This window comes from Saimiri boliviensis, chromosome 7, assembly GCF_048565385.1.
Source record: "Saimiri boliviensis isolate mSaiBol1 chromosome 7, mSaiBol1.pri, whole genome shotgun sequence".
NCBI lineage: Eukaryota > Metazoa > Chordata > Mammalia > Primates > Cebidae > Saimiri > Saimiri boliviensis.
In genome coordinates, this window is record NC_133455.1 from 73,158,896 (window position 1) to 73,173,685 (window position 14,790).

Below are 14,790 nucleotides of genomic sequence, written 5' to 3' on the forward strand. Positions count from 1 at the left end.
TAAAGCTAACTTTTCATTCTAAACATACACTCTAGCTTCCCTCTTGCCTCTTTTACTAAAATTCTTAAGCTAAGCCTTGGTATTCACAGCACAATCTTCAGTATTACTCACCACGTACCAGGGATTCCATAGTCACACCACGGGCTTGGACGTGACACACGGGCCTAGATTATAGTTCACTTTCTGCTTCAATTTACTGTGGGTAAGTTACTTACTCTTCTTGGCTTCAGGTAGACACATGGCAAGCAAGAGGTTTGTTTTAATTATTTGATCCTTGCTATCAAGTTGCTATGATTTGAATGTATGTGTCCCTCAAAAATTCCTATGTTGAAACTTAATCACCTAGGCGATAGTATTAGAGGGTGGGCCTTTGGGAGGTGATTAGGGCATGAGGCTTCTACCCTCATGAATAGCATTACTGTCCTTATGAAAGACGTTTCAGAGAGTACTCATCCACTTTTTCTCTTCCACCTTTCCCCATGTGAGAACGCAGCAACAAGGTATAATCTTTGAAGCAGAGACAGCCAGACCTCACTAGACACTAAATCCACTGGTGCCTTGATCTTGGACTTCTCAGATTCCAGAACTCTGAGAAGTAAACGTCTGTTGTTTATAAATTACCCAGTCTAAGAAATTTTATTATAGCAGAAAGAACAGACTAAAGCATTCATTTAGAGCTAATAGTCAAAGATTATAGCCTTCCAGGACAGGCAGTCTGCTGGCTCCAAAAACCAGTGATGTTAGATGAAGACATGATCTGTGATTTTTAAGGAGTGAACGCCCATCCTTCAGTATCTCATATCCTTCTAACTTGTCCACCCAGGAGCTTTTCATTCTTACTAGCTCTTAGGATGTGTCTTTTCTCCCTTTTCTCTAGGCCCTCTGTCAGAGGAAGACTCAGTGAATTTCCTTTCAACCTGGTCACATTTCACAAACCATGACAGCCACTGCCTTCCATGACCACAGCCCACAAATCCATTCTGAAAATATGTGGTGGACACTTTTCAAGTAATAGTTAAAAAGCTTAAAAAGCTATGCTCTCTTGGTAGAGATATTTTAGGGAAGACTCTACCTTCTGCCTCAATCCCTTTCCATGTCAAATTTAACAGCAAATTAGAATCAATATATAGCTTAATTACAATATTAAGTTTACCTGTTATCTTGAGATTATGACATCTTTATTCCTTCCAGGTGCCTGGAATGTATGCAGATATGTTTCACAGAAATGCTAAGTCCTTAATCAATACAACAAAATATTTCCAGCCTCCCCAGCATGATAAATCTAGCAATCAATTACTCTGCCATAACACAGGCCTGGTATAAGCAGGATTAAAAGTATTATTGAAAACATTCTACCTCTTGATTAACTATTGCTAAAAATTCTCAGAATTAAAATGATATTCTGAATTTACTCTTTCTTGAAATTGGAAACCAAATAGATTGAACTATTATATTCTATAGATTATATTCCACAAGGTCATAAAAGCTTCTGAGCATAGAAAGAGAAATTATTGGCCACTAGAAACAAAAAAATAGGTAAATAAAGCCACCTTCAATTTCTATTTCTAGGAATTCCAAGCTGTTTTCTTTCTTTTTTTTTTTTTCAAGCTGTTTTCATATGGATAATTATGTTGTTTTGAAGGCAATAATGAATTTGAAAACATCTCATGCTCCAGAAGTCTCCTTTTAGATCTATTATGGAATTCTGCATTCTACAAACAATGCCCAATTAATCCCGCTATCGGCTTGCTTCTTGTGGTCCTTGTCTGGAGCTGGTTTTAGTACACAATGATGCATTTAAATATTTTATGTAAATAAATAAAGGAGGATTGGGTAGTGAGTAACATCAAAGAGCTTTGCTACTTGGCAGTGTTAAAGGTCTGCGACAGCTTGGTTAGCCACTGAAAAATCGCTGTAATGATATACTCACTGGAAATGTCCCCATTTGCCTTAGAAAAAGTAAGATCCAGCTAGGAAAAACTCAGTGTCCAGCTCCATCATGGAAACAGAATCTGCAGCTGAAAGAGGTACAAAGGACTGTGTGAAGAAGTGTGCTGAAATGTTCAGGGATGACAAGTGTTTTGAGTGGCAGGGAAGACAGACGTAGCGAAAGGCAGATACTGTTTCAAGGAGGAAGCAGAAATATGAGTTTGTATCTATTTCTTCACTCCACAAACATACCAGGCACTACTATCTACCAGGCACTGCACTAGGGCGAAGTTTACACCGTGAATAGAACACACTTTTAGTGACTTTGGCACTGGAAGGTTAGGGAACAAAGAAAACACCAGGTTGGGGTGGGTAAGAGAAAATAGAATGGAAGAGAAACTACACCAGAATCTGGGTCCTGCCAAGGGAATACCAGGACTGGTGCCATTTTTGCACAAGTTTGGGGACACAGTTTAAAAGTTGTGCACTATATAGAAAAATGAAATGCAAAGCACCTGATTTGGTGGCATTTCATTGAGGCCTTTTTGCCTTAGGATAGGGCATGAAAATACGTGTGACTGAAGCTCGGTGGTGGGAAAAGACCATGCTGGGCCGTTCATAGGCAGGATAATGAAGAGGGTGAGTTGAGTTGTGTGATGGATTTTCTTTTTCTCCAGCTTCTCTAGATCTTCATGGAGATAAAAAGTTTTGTCAAGATCTGATTTTTTAAGTCCTCATATACTGGACTCTGAGAGCTGAGCCATGGGTGGCAACTACTGAAACGAAGTAGCTTTAAGCAGCCATTCAAAGTACTTATGCCATCAGGATGGATTTATTTCTAATGAGGAGAAGAAGGCTCCTTAGAGGCACTGACAGCTCTTGAACTCTGATAGCGCACTTCGCACAGAGATCCCCCAGAAGCTGGCTCTGAGCAACTCTTCACATTTGCCATTTGATTAATTAAAGATAAATGGCAGAGACTTTTCCCTAAATGGGTTACTTGATTTAAGAGCTGCTGGCTAATTTTGGTTGGATACTTTAATAAAAGAGGGAAGAGGAAAGAAAAGAAAAGGGCTGGAAGAAAGAGGAAGAGCAAAGAAACACAAGGATGGAGAACAAAGAGACCATTTGGCAGGGAGTTTATTTCTTGATTTTAACACTTGATCCCTAGGTCTTCCAGCTTGAGATGACTTGGATTTGGTTCATGTCAATCTTATGTCGGCCTCACCCAAATAAGGGATTTTATTTAACAGTTGATAGGATTTTTGTTTGTTTGTTTTCTTAAAAGCTGATTTCTCTGATAAACTCTGGGCAAATCTGAACAGGCCCCCTCTTATGTATGATATTGCTGTGGTTTGCTTTAGTGACATGGCTAAAAGGAGGCATGAAACGTTCATCCAGCTTTGGCACTAATAAAATGATTGTGAGACCGTGGTTGAGCAAGCTCCTTTACCTGTCTGAGCCTCAGTTTCCTAACAAGACTAGCTTTGGTGACCACTCACAGCTCTAGAATTGTAGGATTTTCATTGCTAGGTATCTGCACATCACTGATATCCTTTGTCTTTCATATCAATTATGAGCCTTTGTTTGGGTGCAGTCATTTCTTACATGTCCTAACAATCTATTTTGTTGCCACAATACGACACTGAAAAAAACACATAATTCATGGCAGATTTGGAGTATTTATTTAACATAAAGCTATTTTTGATCTATTATCGGATTTAGGCCTATAAGTTTTACTTGGCCAAAATGAATTTAGAAGATTGTGGAGAAATATTTTTCCTGCTGTTTGCAAAGGCATGTTTGATACGACCCATCCATCTCCGCTGAACTGACGCCTCCTTTATTCAAAATTTGTACCACTCGTCGTCTAATACACTAAACCCCCAAACAAAAGCAAGGCTAGAAAGCGTGCTTGGGCAAACGATTTGAGACTGTTTGAGCAGAGACGTGAGAAACAGCATACTTAGGACAAATTCAAATGTAAACATTTGGAAGATTAACCTTCAGTGAAAAATTTTTCTTTTTTTTTTTCAAATTCATTTTTGACAAATCAAAATAAATCTTTAAAATCACATCATGGCTAGGAATTCATTTTTTTTTCTTTAGAGAAGAGTAGAGAGAAAAATCAAAAACATACCAAGGCAGATCTACAGCTACGGTGACAGTTATGAATAGGTAACACGTTAGATCCTTCAGGGTGGATTCCAGGAACTGAGCACAGTTCAGGAAGATCCTGAGCTTGCAATTAATTATTTAGAAAATGCTCTCCTTGCTGCTAAGTAAGCACATGATGTTCTCTGGCACAGGAATTAGTTTCAATTCTCAGCCCTGTAGCAAAGCTGTCAGGCAGGGCTGCTGCCTGTGTTTCTAACTGCAAAATGATGAGGCTCCTAAGAGAGGTGCCCCTGGCTTTGAAGCATGACCCTGCTACAAGGATTTTAGCCTAAGGAGCAGGAAGATGCTTGGGTGTTTGAGTTTGATGACAAAAGTGGTGATTAAAAAGAATTGATTAGTAACCTTAAGTGAGGGGAAAATGGGAGATGTAAACATGACTTGTTAACTGAAATTTCTTGCTCTTACTCAAAGGAGAGTCATTACAAGAATGAACAGTGCTGGGCATTTGAGAACCAGGTTGCAAAAGGGAGCCAGGCCTGCCAGGAGGTGATGATGGAGGCTGGCTAAGCCTGGTGGCCATTTGGGCAATAACAGAAGTGATAGGGCAGTTGTGTCCTATTATATAATCAGTCAATACAATACATTAGCTGGCCCAGAGCCACGTAGTTACATGATTAAATGTCTCTACCATGTGTACCTTTGAAGCTATGCTAATGGATCATGTTATGGAACAATGAGAAAAGAATGAAGTGCAAATGGATCAAAGAAGAGAAAGATGTTATTTTATTTTGGAAGAACTAAAGGCAACTTCCTGAAAAATGTAACATCTGAGAAGGACCTTGAAGGAAGAGGAGAGGTGTTTAGAAGGCGGAGGAGGAAGCAATGCATTCCAGGTGAGGGCACCACAGAGACAAAAGCATCAAGGCATCAAGTGTCGGTAATGGGGGTGATGTGGTGCAGCTAACACACAGCACACGAGGAGGGAAACATAGACAATTAAGTGGGAGAGGGCATCTGAGACCAGCTTGTTTGAGACCTTACGATGCAAAGATTTGGAAGATTATTCTGGAAGCAATGGAAGGCTGTCAGTTCCTCTGAACAGGAAATGAGCACAATTAGAACTGTGGGAAATGTGGGAGAGGAATTGGAGGGCATGAAGGGGCTGAACAAGGCTGTGAGGCAATGGTGTAGGTAAGAGTTGATGCTGACCACAGCAGAGGGAATTACAGGAAAGGATGGGCATGAGGAACATCATACAGCCAAATGACATGGAACTGGATGGCTCATGGCTTATCGGGAGTAAAGGATAGGAGTGAGTAACTGAAGGGATGGAGGTTTCATGTGTGTGATGCCAGGAGCAGAGTAGAGAATACACAGAATGAACAGGGGAATGGCAGAGGATAAAAGGCCCGAAGATAAGAAATTCCATTTTGGACATGCTACACATATGAGAACAGAGATATGTAGAATCCCAGAGGTCTTATCTGGAGAAAAAACTAGCGGCATCCCTCATAAAGAATATGATAAATGAAGTCATGATTATAAACAATGAGGACACCAACAGGTTAACCAAAGGAGAAGGGACAAGACGTGAGCATTACAATCTGCGTACTGACAACATGCGGGGAGCAGAGAGAGAGAGGAAAGTATCCATGCAGAAAGACAGGGACAAAGGCATAGGAGCGGATGAAGAACAGAAGTTCCAACCTTCTGAAAGCCAAGGAAGGAGACAGTTTTAAGAACCATCATTCTCAGCAAATTGAAACAAGAACAGAAAATCAAACAGTGCATGTTCTCATTCATAGGTAGGTGTCGAACAGTGAGAACACATGGACACAGGGAGAGGAGCATGACACACTGGGGTCTGTTAGAGGGGAATAGAAGAGGGACAGCGGGGAGGGGAGGGGAGGGAGGTTGGGGAGGGATAACAGGGGGAGAAATGCCAGATATAGGTGATGGGGGGAGGAGGCAGCAAACCACATTGCCATGTGTGTACCTATGCAATAATCCTGCATGTTCTGCACATGTACCCCAGAACCTAAAGTGCAAAGTGCAATTATATATATATATGTGTGTGTGTGTGTGTGTGTGTGTGTGTGTGTGTGTGTGTATATGTATATATATGTATATATATGTGTATATATATATATATACACATATATATGTAACCGACCATTTTTAGGACAAATACCTAATGCATGCAGGGCTTAAAACCTAGATGATGGGTTGATAGGTGTAGCAAACCGCCATGGCACATGTATACCTATGTAACAAACCTGCACATTCTGCACATGTATCCTGGAATTTAAAATAAAAATTAAACAGCTGATGCTTTATTTTTATTGATTGTACTTTAGGTGCTGGGGTACATGTGCAGATCATGCAGGATTGTTGCATAGGTGCATACATAGCAATGTGGTTTGCTGCCTCCATCCCCATCACCTATATCTGGCATTTCTCCCCATATCATCCCTTCCCAACCTCCCCAACCCCCGCTGTCCCTCCCCATTCCCTCACAACAGACCCCAGTGTCTGATGTTCCCCTCCCTGTGTCCATGTGTTCTCATTGTTCAACACCCACCTATGAGTGAGAACATGCGGTGTTTGATTTTCTGTTCTTGTGTCAGTTTGCTGAGAATGATGGTTTCCAGATTCATCCATGTCCCTACAAAAGACACGAATTCATCGTTTTTTACCAAGGCTCAAAAACTGCCAGGAAACCAAGGAGGGTAAGACAGAATTCAGGTGCTAAAGTGACCAGAGTGATCTTCAGAAGAGTGGTGTCCACTACAAGGACAAGAGGCTGAAGAGCAGGTAAGCATTGAGAAGTGGAAGCAGCAAGGATAGTGATGAAAGCATAGAGCTGTCTTCTTTATATTACAGAAAAAATAGATTTGGAACTCAGCTTTTGGGCATTGAAATGACACGGTGATAGACAAGGACTTGAAAAAGGCAAACATTTATTTAAAATGGCATATTTGTATTTTTGTTTCAAACCTTGAAGTCCACTTACTCATATATTCTAAAGTAAATGAAACCAAAACAAAGCTTGAATTTAACTAAGGATGTGTTAGTGGTTCATTCAGCACCTAGTGTAAATCCAAATATCCCTACAGAGATGAAGCATTTCCATGGGTAATATGTGTTGAATTTTATGGGTTACCATGAGAAATTAGAGTCATATGTGGAGTTAATATTCTATAAATGTTACTTGAGCGCTTACTGTATTCCTGGATGAAGGTGGGGACCAGAGTCCTCTCTGTTTTCGTAGATCTCACATGGTTTCTGCAGCTACAGTGTGACTCCCCTAACTTTAAATACTCAGACCCACTCTCCGCACATGATATTGTACTTTAGAGCTGAGATGTGAAGGAAAAGTTGCCCAGCTTGAAGGCTGAGGCCCTGAGTTCAGGTTCTAGCTCTAATATTGCCAGACTCAGAGTGCTGCTGACTTAGGGTTCGTCATCCAATCTCAACTCTTTCCTTCTCTTTTTCTACAAATGGAGATTTTAGTATCTGCCAGATACCTTTTCAAGGGCTTCTGCAAAATTTTACTTATCCTTCCCAAAAAAACCTAGAGAACAAGGCAAATAATCCTGGTTTCACAGATGAAAAGCTAAGTTAATTGGAAGTAAATCCAAATAAGATATGTGAGATTATCTCTCCTTGGCTGCCTATCTAAAATACATAGCCTTCTCATGGCAGTATTTTTCTACATAGCGTTTATCAATCTACACTTTACTTATATGGTTTACAGTCCGTCTTCCCACTGGAATGTAAATTTCCTTAGGACAGAAACTTTTGCTTTTTTATATACACTGTATTCTCTTTCTCTCAGACTTAAACGTAGACCTGGACAATTGGAATGATAGCAATTTAAATGAGTGAGGGGCCCACTGTAAACTGAATTCAGATCTGACAGTGAAAACATTTTGAGTTAAATTTGAGAGTCTGTCTTCTCTCCAGAGTATGTAAGCTCTTTTGGAGTGGCTTTCCATTTCCAGGTCTCTAGGATACCAGCGAGTGCACTAAGGTCAAAGTGTATCAATCCAATGCCCCCTATCCCCATCACAGGTATTCATGAAGCTTTGCAAAGCTCTCTCATGTACTCCCAAGGATCAGCCAAATCCTGGGAGTCTCTGGGTCAGTGTGTCATTCTGCCAACTTGAGGCAGTGAGACCATCCATCATGGGAAGGGCATTTCCTTTGAGTCAACATTACCCCTCCCTGAATACTGAACTTTCGGTATTGACATGTGGTCCCAGAAGAGGCCTTTAGGAAAAGTCAATTTGATGACATGACTGAAATGCTGATAACTGGAGGCCTGAGGTGAAAATGCAAATTTATTAATATAGGCTGAAAAGTTCACTAAATAATCTACAGTTAGAAAAGCTGAAATCTACTTAATTGCTTATTACCTCAAGTAGTCTCTGTCTCCTTTCACAGCCAAACTCTTGGAGAATTGACTGCGTGTGTTCCTTCTTTCTTCAGAACATTGTTTCTTGTCCTCATTTAACTTGACTTCTGCTGCTATTACTTTTCTACAAACTTCATCTTGTGAAATGCTGCTTTTAGCTTAGGCCAGTGCTTTGCACATGGTAGGGGTTTAATTAATGTTTTAATTCACCAGAAGTTTTGGTTGACTTGTTATATCATTGGAAGCCACTCCTGATCAATACATTTTTTCTTTGCCTGCTCTCTGAGAGAGGCTATTGCCTCTCCTCACTTTCTTGAAACCATCTTTTCCTCTATAGGATACAACACAGATCACTAGATGTTGAAGTCAAATGACATCAGTTGAATCCTTGACCCACCATGTAAAATCTGTGTGTGACTTTGATGAACTTATAGTCTTTCTATTTTCATTTCTTTCCTCTATAAATCTGCTTCTACCTGAGAAAATTTAGGTGAAGATGAAATGAAATCATGCTAAAATACTTTGAAAATGAATTAATGCATAACATATTCACATATAAATATGTATACATACATTTTTAGCTCTAATGGACCCTTTTTCACTGTGCCTTCCTTGCTGTATTGTGGGGAGGATAAAATTAATGATACTGTGTAAGTGAAGATACCTAGCACAGCAGGCGCCTGCATGATGAGAAGGGACGGGTCATGCTTTCATGGGAGGAACACGTGAAGCGGGGGGATGGCTAGTGCAGCAGTATGGAAGGAAACAGTTTGCATGGATGAGGAGGAACAAAAAGATGGACAAAAGTGTATAGGAAACAAGGACAGGAGTGATACAAGTTGACGCTGGACAATCCTTCTTCTAGATATATACCCAAAGGAAATGAAATCAGCATCTCATAAAGATATCCATAGTCCCGTGTTCATTTTAGCATTATTCACAATAGCCAAATTATGAAAGCAAGATTCATTGACCAATGAATGGATAAAGCAAATGTGGTATATGTATATACAATGGAATATTATTCAATCCTAAAAAAGGAGATCCTGGCACTTGCTACAACATAGATGCTTATTTCATACTAAGCAAAATAAGCCAGACAGAAAAATACTGCATGATCTCACTTATATGTATAATATGTTTTTAGGAAGAGCTTAAATACACAGAGAGAATAAAACAGTGGTTACCATGGGCAGGTGCTGGGGAGAAGAAATGGGAGTTTTAGTTAAAAGGATACAAAATAGCAGACATGTAAGATGAACAGGCCTAGGGATCTAATGTACAATAGGGGGAATAAAATTAATACAATTGTATTGCATTAGGAATTTTTGCTAAATAATTAGATTTTAGTTGGTCTTGTCATACAAAAAAGTAATTATTTGAGACGATAGATGTGTTAATCTGCTATAATAACCATTTTACTGTCACGATGTAGCCCATAACACCATGCTATAAACTTGTAATATGCACAATAAAATTTATTTATTTATTTTTTAAAATGATGACACTGGAAAGATAAGTAGAGATCAACTCACATAGGAACTTGTAGAAATTTGGATTTTATTCTAAGTTTGATGGGGTGCCATTTGAAGATTTTGAGCAAGGGTGTAGAGTGATCCCACTTAATTTTTTTTTTTTTTGAGACAGAGTCTTGTTCCATTGCCAGGTGCCAGGCTGGAGTGCAGTGGCACAATCTCAGCTCACTGCAAACTCTGCCTCCCAGGTTCAAGCAATTCTGCTGCCTCAGCCTCCCGAGTATCTGGGACTACAGGTATGTGCCACCACACCCGGCTTACTTTTGTATTTAGTAGAGACGGGGTTTCACCATGTTGCTCAGGATGGTCTTGATCTCTTGACCTCATGATCCACCCACCTCGGCCTCCCAAAGCTTAGTTAATTTTTTAAAATGTCACAAGGATGCTGTTATAGGTAGTATTGGGACCAGCATGGAAGGAGAGAGATGAGTTAGGAGGTAGTGCTGCCGTCCAGAGACTAGCTGATAGGGGATTATCTTAGGGAGGCAAGCATGGAGATGAAAACAGTGGACAAATAGTGGTATGTTGTTGAGAAAGAGCCAACGATCAAATACAAATGCCTTTACTGATATCTAACACTCTTTATAATTTGGCTATAAACCCTCTATCCTAACTTTAACTTACACATCACTGCTACATGAGTCTTGTGCCAGCCAAGGTAGGGTACAGTTATGTCTCTGCATGCACTCCTGTATTCATTCCTTGCTCATGTCTCCTCATTAAAATATACTCTCTGTATAAACGGTCTCCAAATTTTTTGACTGTGGATGTGTCTGTTTAATATGTGCATGTTTATGATATAAATTGTATATATGTATATTATTAGTTCATATAGTAAATATTAGTAAAGTCTAATTGAAAAAACATAAAACGTGAATATAAATGAAAATCCTAATTGTTTCTTTCTCCACTCCAGTAGATGTCTTCTGGCCCACATTGCCCTTGAAATAAGCACATGTCACTTGGTGAACATATCTCTAGGTTATTGATTTTTACCGATTTTTTAAAGTTTAAATCAAGTTACTTTTCCTGTGAATTTTTTCTAAACATTCTTTGGCTTCAGAGTCCTATGGACACTTGAATTCTACCACTGAAATTAACACTTTTCTTTCACCATTTGTAGTACTTCACACTGTCATGCTCTTTCTTCATAGAGTTTACAGGCTCCTTGAGGGCACTGATTAATATTTTAAATTTGTTTTCATCCACATTAATATTTGTTAACTGAAGTAGGAATCTAATCAGTTTTTTAAAATCCTGCTTAGTCATGGGCATGAAGGGTTATTCATTAATTCAACAATTATCCACTGAGTATCTACTGTGGATTAAGTGTTCAAGTTGTTGGGTATCAAGAAATGGCAGGACTAGCAAGGTCTTTGCTTTCATAGAGCTGATATTCAAGAGGGAACCTGACAGGAAATAAATAAATGATGGACCAAGATAATTTAAAATGATGAATGAAAAGTTTTATGGAGAAAACCATGTGGTAGGGATGTTGGTTGGGGTGAATGTGAGGAAGGAAGGCCTCTAAGGACGTGTCGTTGTATCTCTCTATCCTATGTGAAGGGAAGGCTTAAAAGAGTTAAGCTCATCAGAGGTGAGTTATAAATGCTTGCCATCCTAGACACGTGGTTTTCTTATCCCCCTCAATTTAGCGCTATTCTAATGTCCGTGGTCATTAAGATTATTTAAAATTTCTTTGTCATAGTGACCAATTCTTCTTTTGAAAGGCTAGCCTCTAACTTGCAAGTCAGTAGGATAAGTCAGTAAGGCTAATGTTAGCCACCATAACAAACAAGTCTCCAAATATCAGTGGCTTCACACAGTAGAAACTGATTTCTTATTTATGTGACAGTTCAATATGGGTGTTCTTTGTTGGCAGGTGACCTTTTGAGGTCCAGATTCTTCCATCTTCTGACATCATTTTGATCCAGGATCTTAGAATTCTCCACATTTAGGCAGAGGATATAAAAAGAAAGGAACAGATTACATGTGGGAGGATTTTGTATACCTGTAACGAAAATGGTGATTTGCATATTCCAGAATGAGGAGGCTGTGTTTCATTGCAAAGGTAGCTGAGAAATGTAATTTCACTGTGGCACTGGAACAAACAAAACTGGCCAGTCTCTGTCACAGTTTGCTGCTCTAGAATTCCTTTTTCTAAAGTTTGAAATATATTTAAATTTGATGACCACCATAAAGTAAGAAAAAGATGCACATGATAAAATGCACCTTTATCTGAGAGAATTCAAATTCATTTCCAGTGATTTTTTTTCCACTTATTTTAACTTCCTGCAGTTAATTTCATGCTTCCCACTTATCCCCACAAACTGGCCCATTTTCATAAATCTAAACAATAAATCAACACACCATCCTGAATTACAAATGTAATACTTCAATGCAAAAGTCCTTGCCACAAGTAAAAATTCACAGCATAGACTTTCTAGCTCGTTAAACTCAACACCAGAAAATGACCCAAAACAGCATCTCTTCTTCATATAAGGAATAGTTGGCTGCACTAGCTACTAGAATTACTAACAATAAAACGCGTAAATTTATTCAATCATAAGCTCCTTGCCTTATGGTAATGCTATAGTTATCTTTGTTGTTCTCTTTTTTATTTGTTACATGTAGTTTTAAGAATCAGGCTTAATTATTTGCACTTGTTAATACACACAATTTTTTACTAATCACATCTTTTAATTGGGGGAGTAAGTGGTTAGTAGCTCTGAAGCTTAGAAGCTTTGACCTTTGACTTACTCTGTCCTTTTGGCTAATTGTCATCATGGCTCTTGAGTACTAGGCACTATTTATAATTCCTGGAGGCTCTGAAAGTACATTATGATCCATCCATTCAGCTTACCATTCTCCCTGGCTTGAGGGAAAGAGTCAATTATTGTATTAATTTTATTAGGGTTAAACAGGACACCAAAGAAGTTTAGGCAAAAGTATGTACAGACTTGTTCAGTTCCTACTTATGGGGCTGGGTATGACACAGCCTGAAAAGGGCAATCAGGAATGGACACTGAGGATTGAATTCAGCCAGAGGCAGATTTAAATGATTTCACCTAAATCAGGGAGCTGGGGCAGCCACAGAAATGAGGCAAGGTGTGAATTTCAAAGAATAGGAGATATGATCAATAGTGTAGAAGGCACAAGAAAGGGAGTCCATCTCTTGTAAAGACAGGTTGAGGAGAGCATTCAAGAATTAATTCTTCCTTTACATCTCACCTTGTCTTCTTCCCAACCTCTCTTCATAGCCTTGAACTCCCATAAAATGCTACATTCTTTATAGTTCTGAGCCAGGGAGCTGTTGTCCATTGCCTTATTCCACTTCTTTCCCTGGAATCAATGTCCATGCTGGATTTCCACATGCATCAATTGCTCCATTTGTATAAAGAATTGTGTCTGTGTCTTCAAACTGCAGCAAATGTTGACTTAGCCACTTTGTCAGTGGAGACTGGAAGGGCGGGTACCATATGCCTTTGGATAATCAGCACACTGACCATCTTTGGCTCATTCCTACTTGAAGTTTTGAGTCTCTGATGCATAATGAGAGTGCAATGGACATGGTACAGATTTCTTTTCCCATCATTTTTTGTCAAGTTCAAAAGAGGACTACTTTTTATTACTTACTTACACATACTTAATTTAATAAAGTATCTGTTTATGGCCATTCTACCTAACTTAATCAATTATTCATTATATAAATCTCTATTTTGTATCTTCTATCTGTCAGGCCCAGGTACATAAAAATGAAATAATACAAAGACCTTGGCATCAAGGGGCTTAAAATCTAGTGGGAAAAGACAAGTATGTAAATAAACAATTAAAACATAATGCAACAACTCTGGTTCAAGAGGTCTAACTAAAAAAAAAAAAAATCCATTTGCTTTTTTTCCTTCCATGATCCTAATAAAATGACAGAAGAAATATAAAAATAAGGATAAATCCACAGTACAATTAGAAATCCAAGAAGGGCAAAGCCACTGCATACCACTGGCCAGTAAAATGTAACAAGCTATTTGTGGCAACCCTTTAAAGGATGCCATCAGCAGGCCAAATATGCTAAGGAATTTCTGGAAGACACAGAGCAGATGGACTTAGATTCATAGAGGAGTGCCTGTGACTCATAGAAGTAAAATGGGTATCATTCAAGAGTAATTTTTTTAAGCTCAATTCAGAAAGAAGTCCCAGATCAGAGACTCAAAACTTCTAGTAGGAATAAGCCAAAGATGATTAGCGTGCTGATTATTAAAAGGTCTATGGTACCAGCTGCTCCAATTTCCCTCCCCACTCCTTCCCTCCCTCCCTCCCTCCCTCCCCCCTTCCCTCCATCTCTTCCTCCCTCCCTCCCTCCCTCCCTCCCTCCCTCCCTCCCCACTCCTTCCCTCCCTCCCTCTCCCCTTCCCTCCCTCCCCCCCTTCCCTCCATCTCTTCCTCCCTCCCTCCCTCCCTCCCTCCCTCCCCACTCCTTCCCTCCCTCCCTCCCTCCCTCCCCCCTTCCCTCCCTCCCTCCCTCCCCCCCTTCCCCCCTTCCCTCCATCTCTTCCTCCCTCCCTCCCTCCCTCCCTCCCCACTCCTTCCCTCCCTCCCTCCCTCCCTCCCTCCATCCCTCCCTCCCTCCCTTCCTTCTTTCATTTTGTCCTCTCCTTCTTTGTTCCCTTCTTTCTGCCTTCCTTCTTTTTCTCCCCCCTCCCCCTCCCCTCCCTCCCTCCTTCCTTCTTATCCATTCATCCATCCATCTTAACAAAAAATGTCAAAAATATGAAGTGCTTTTGTCTGGGTGAA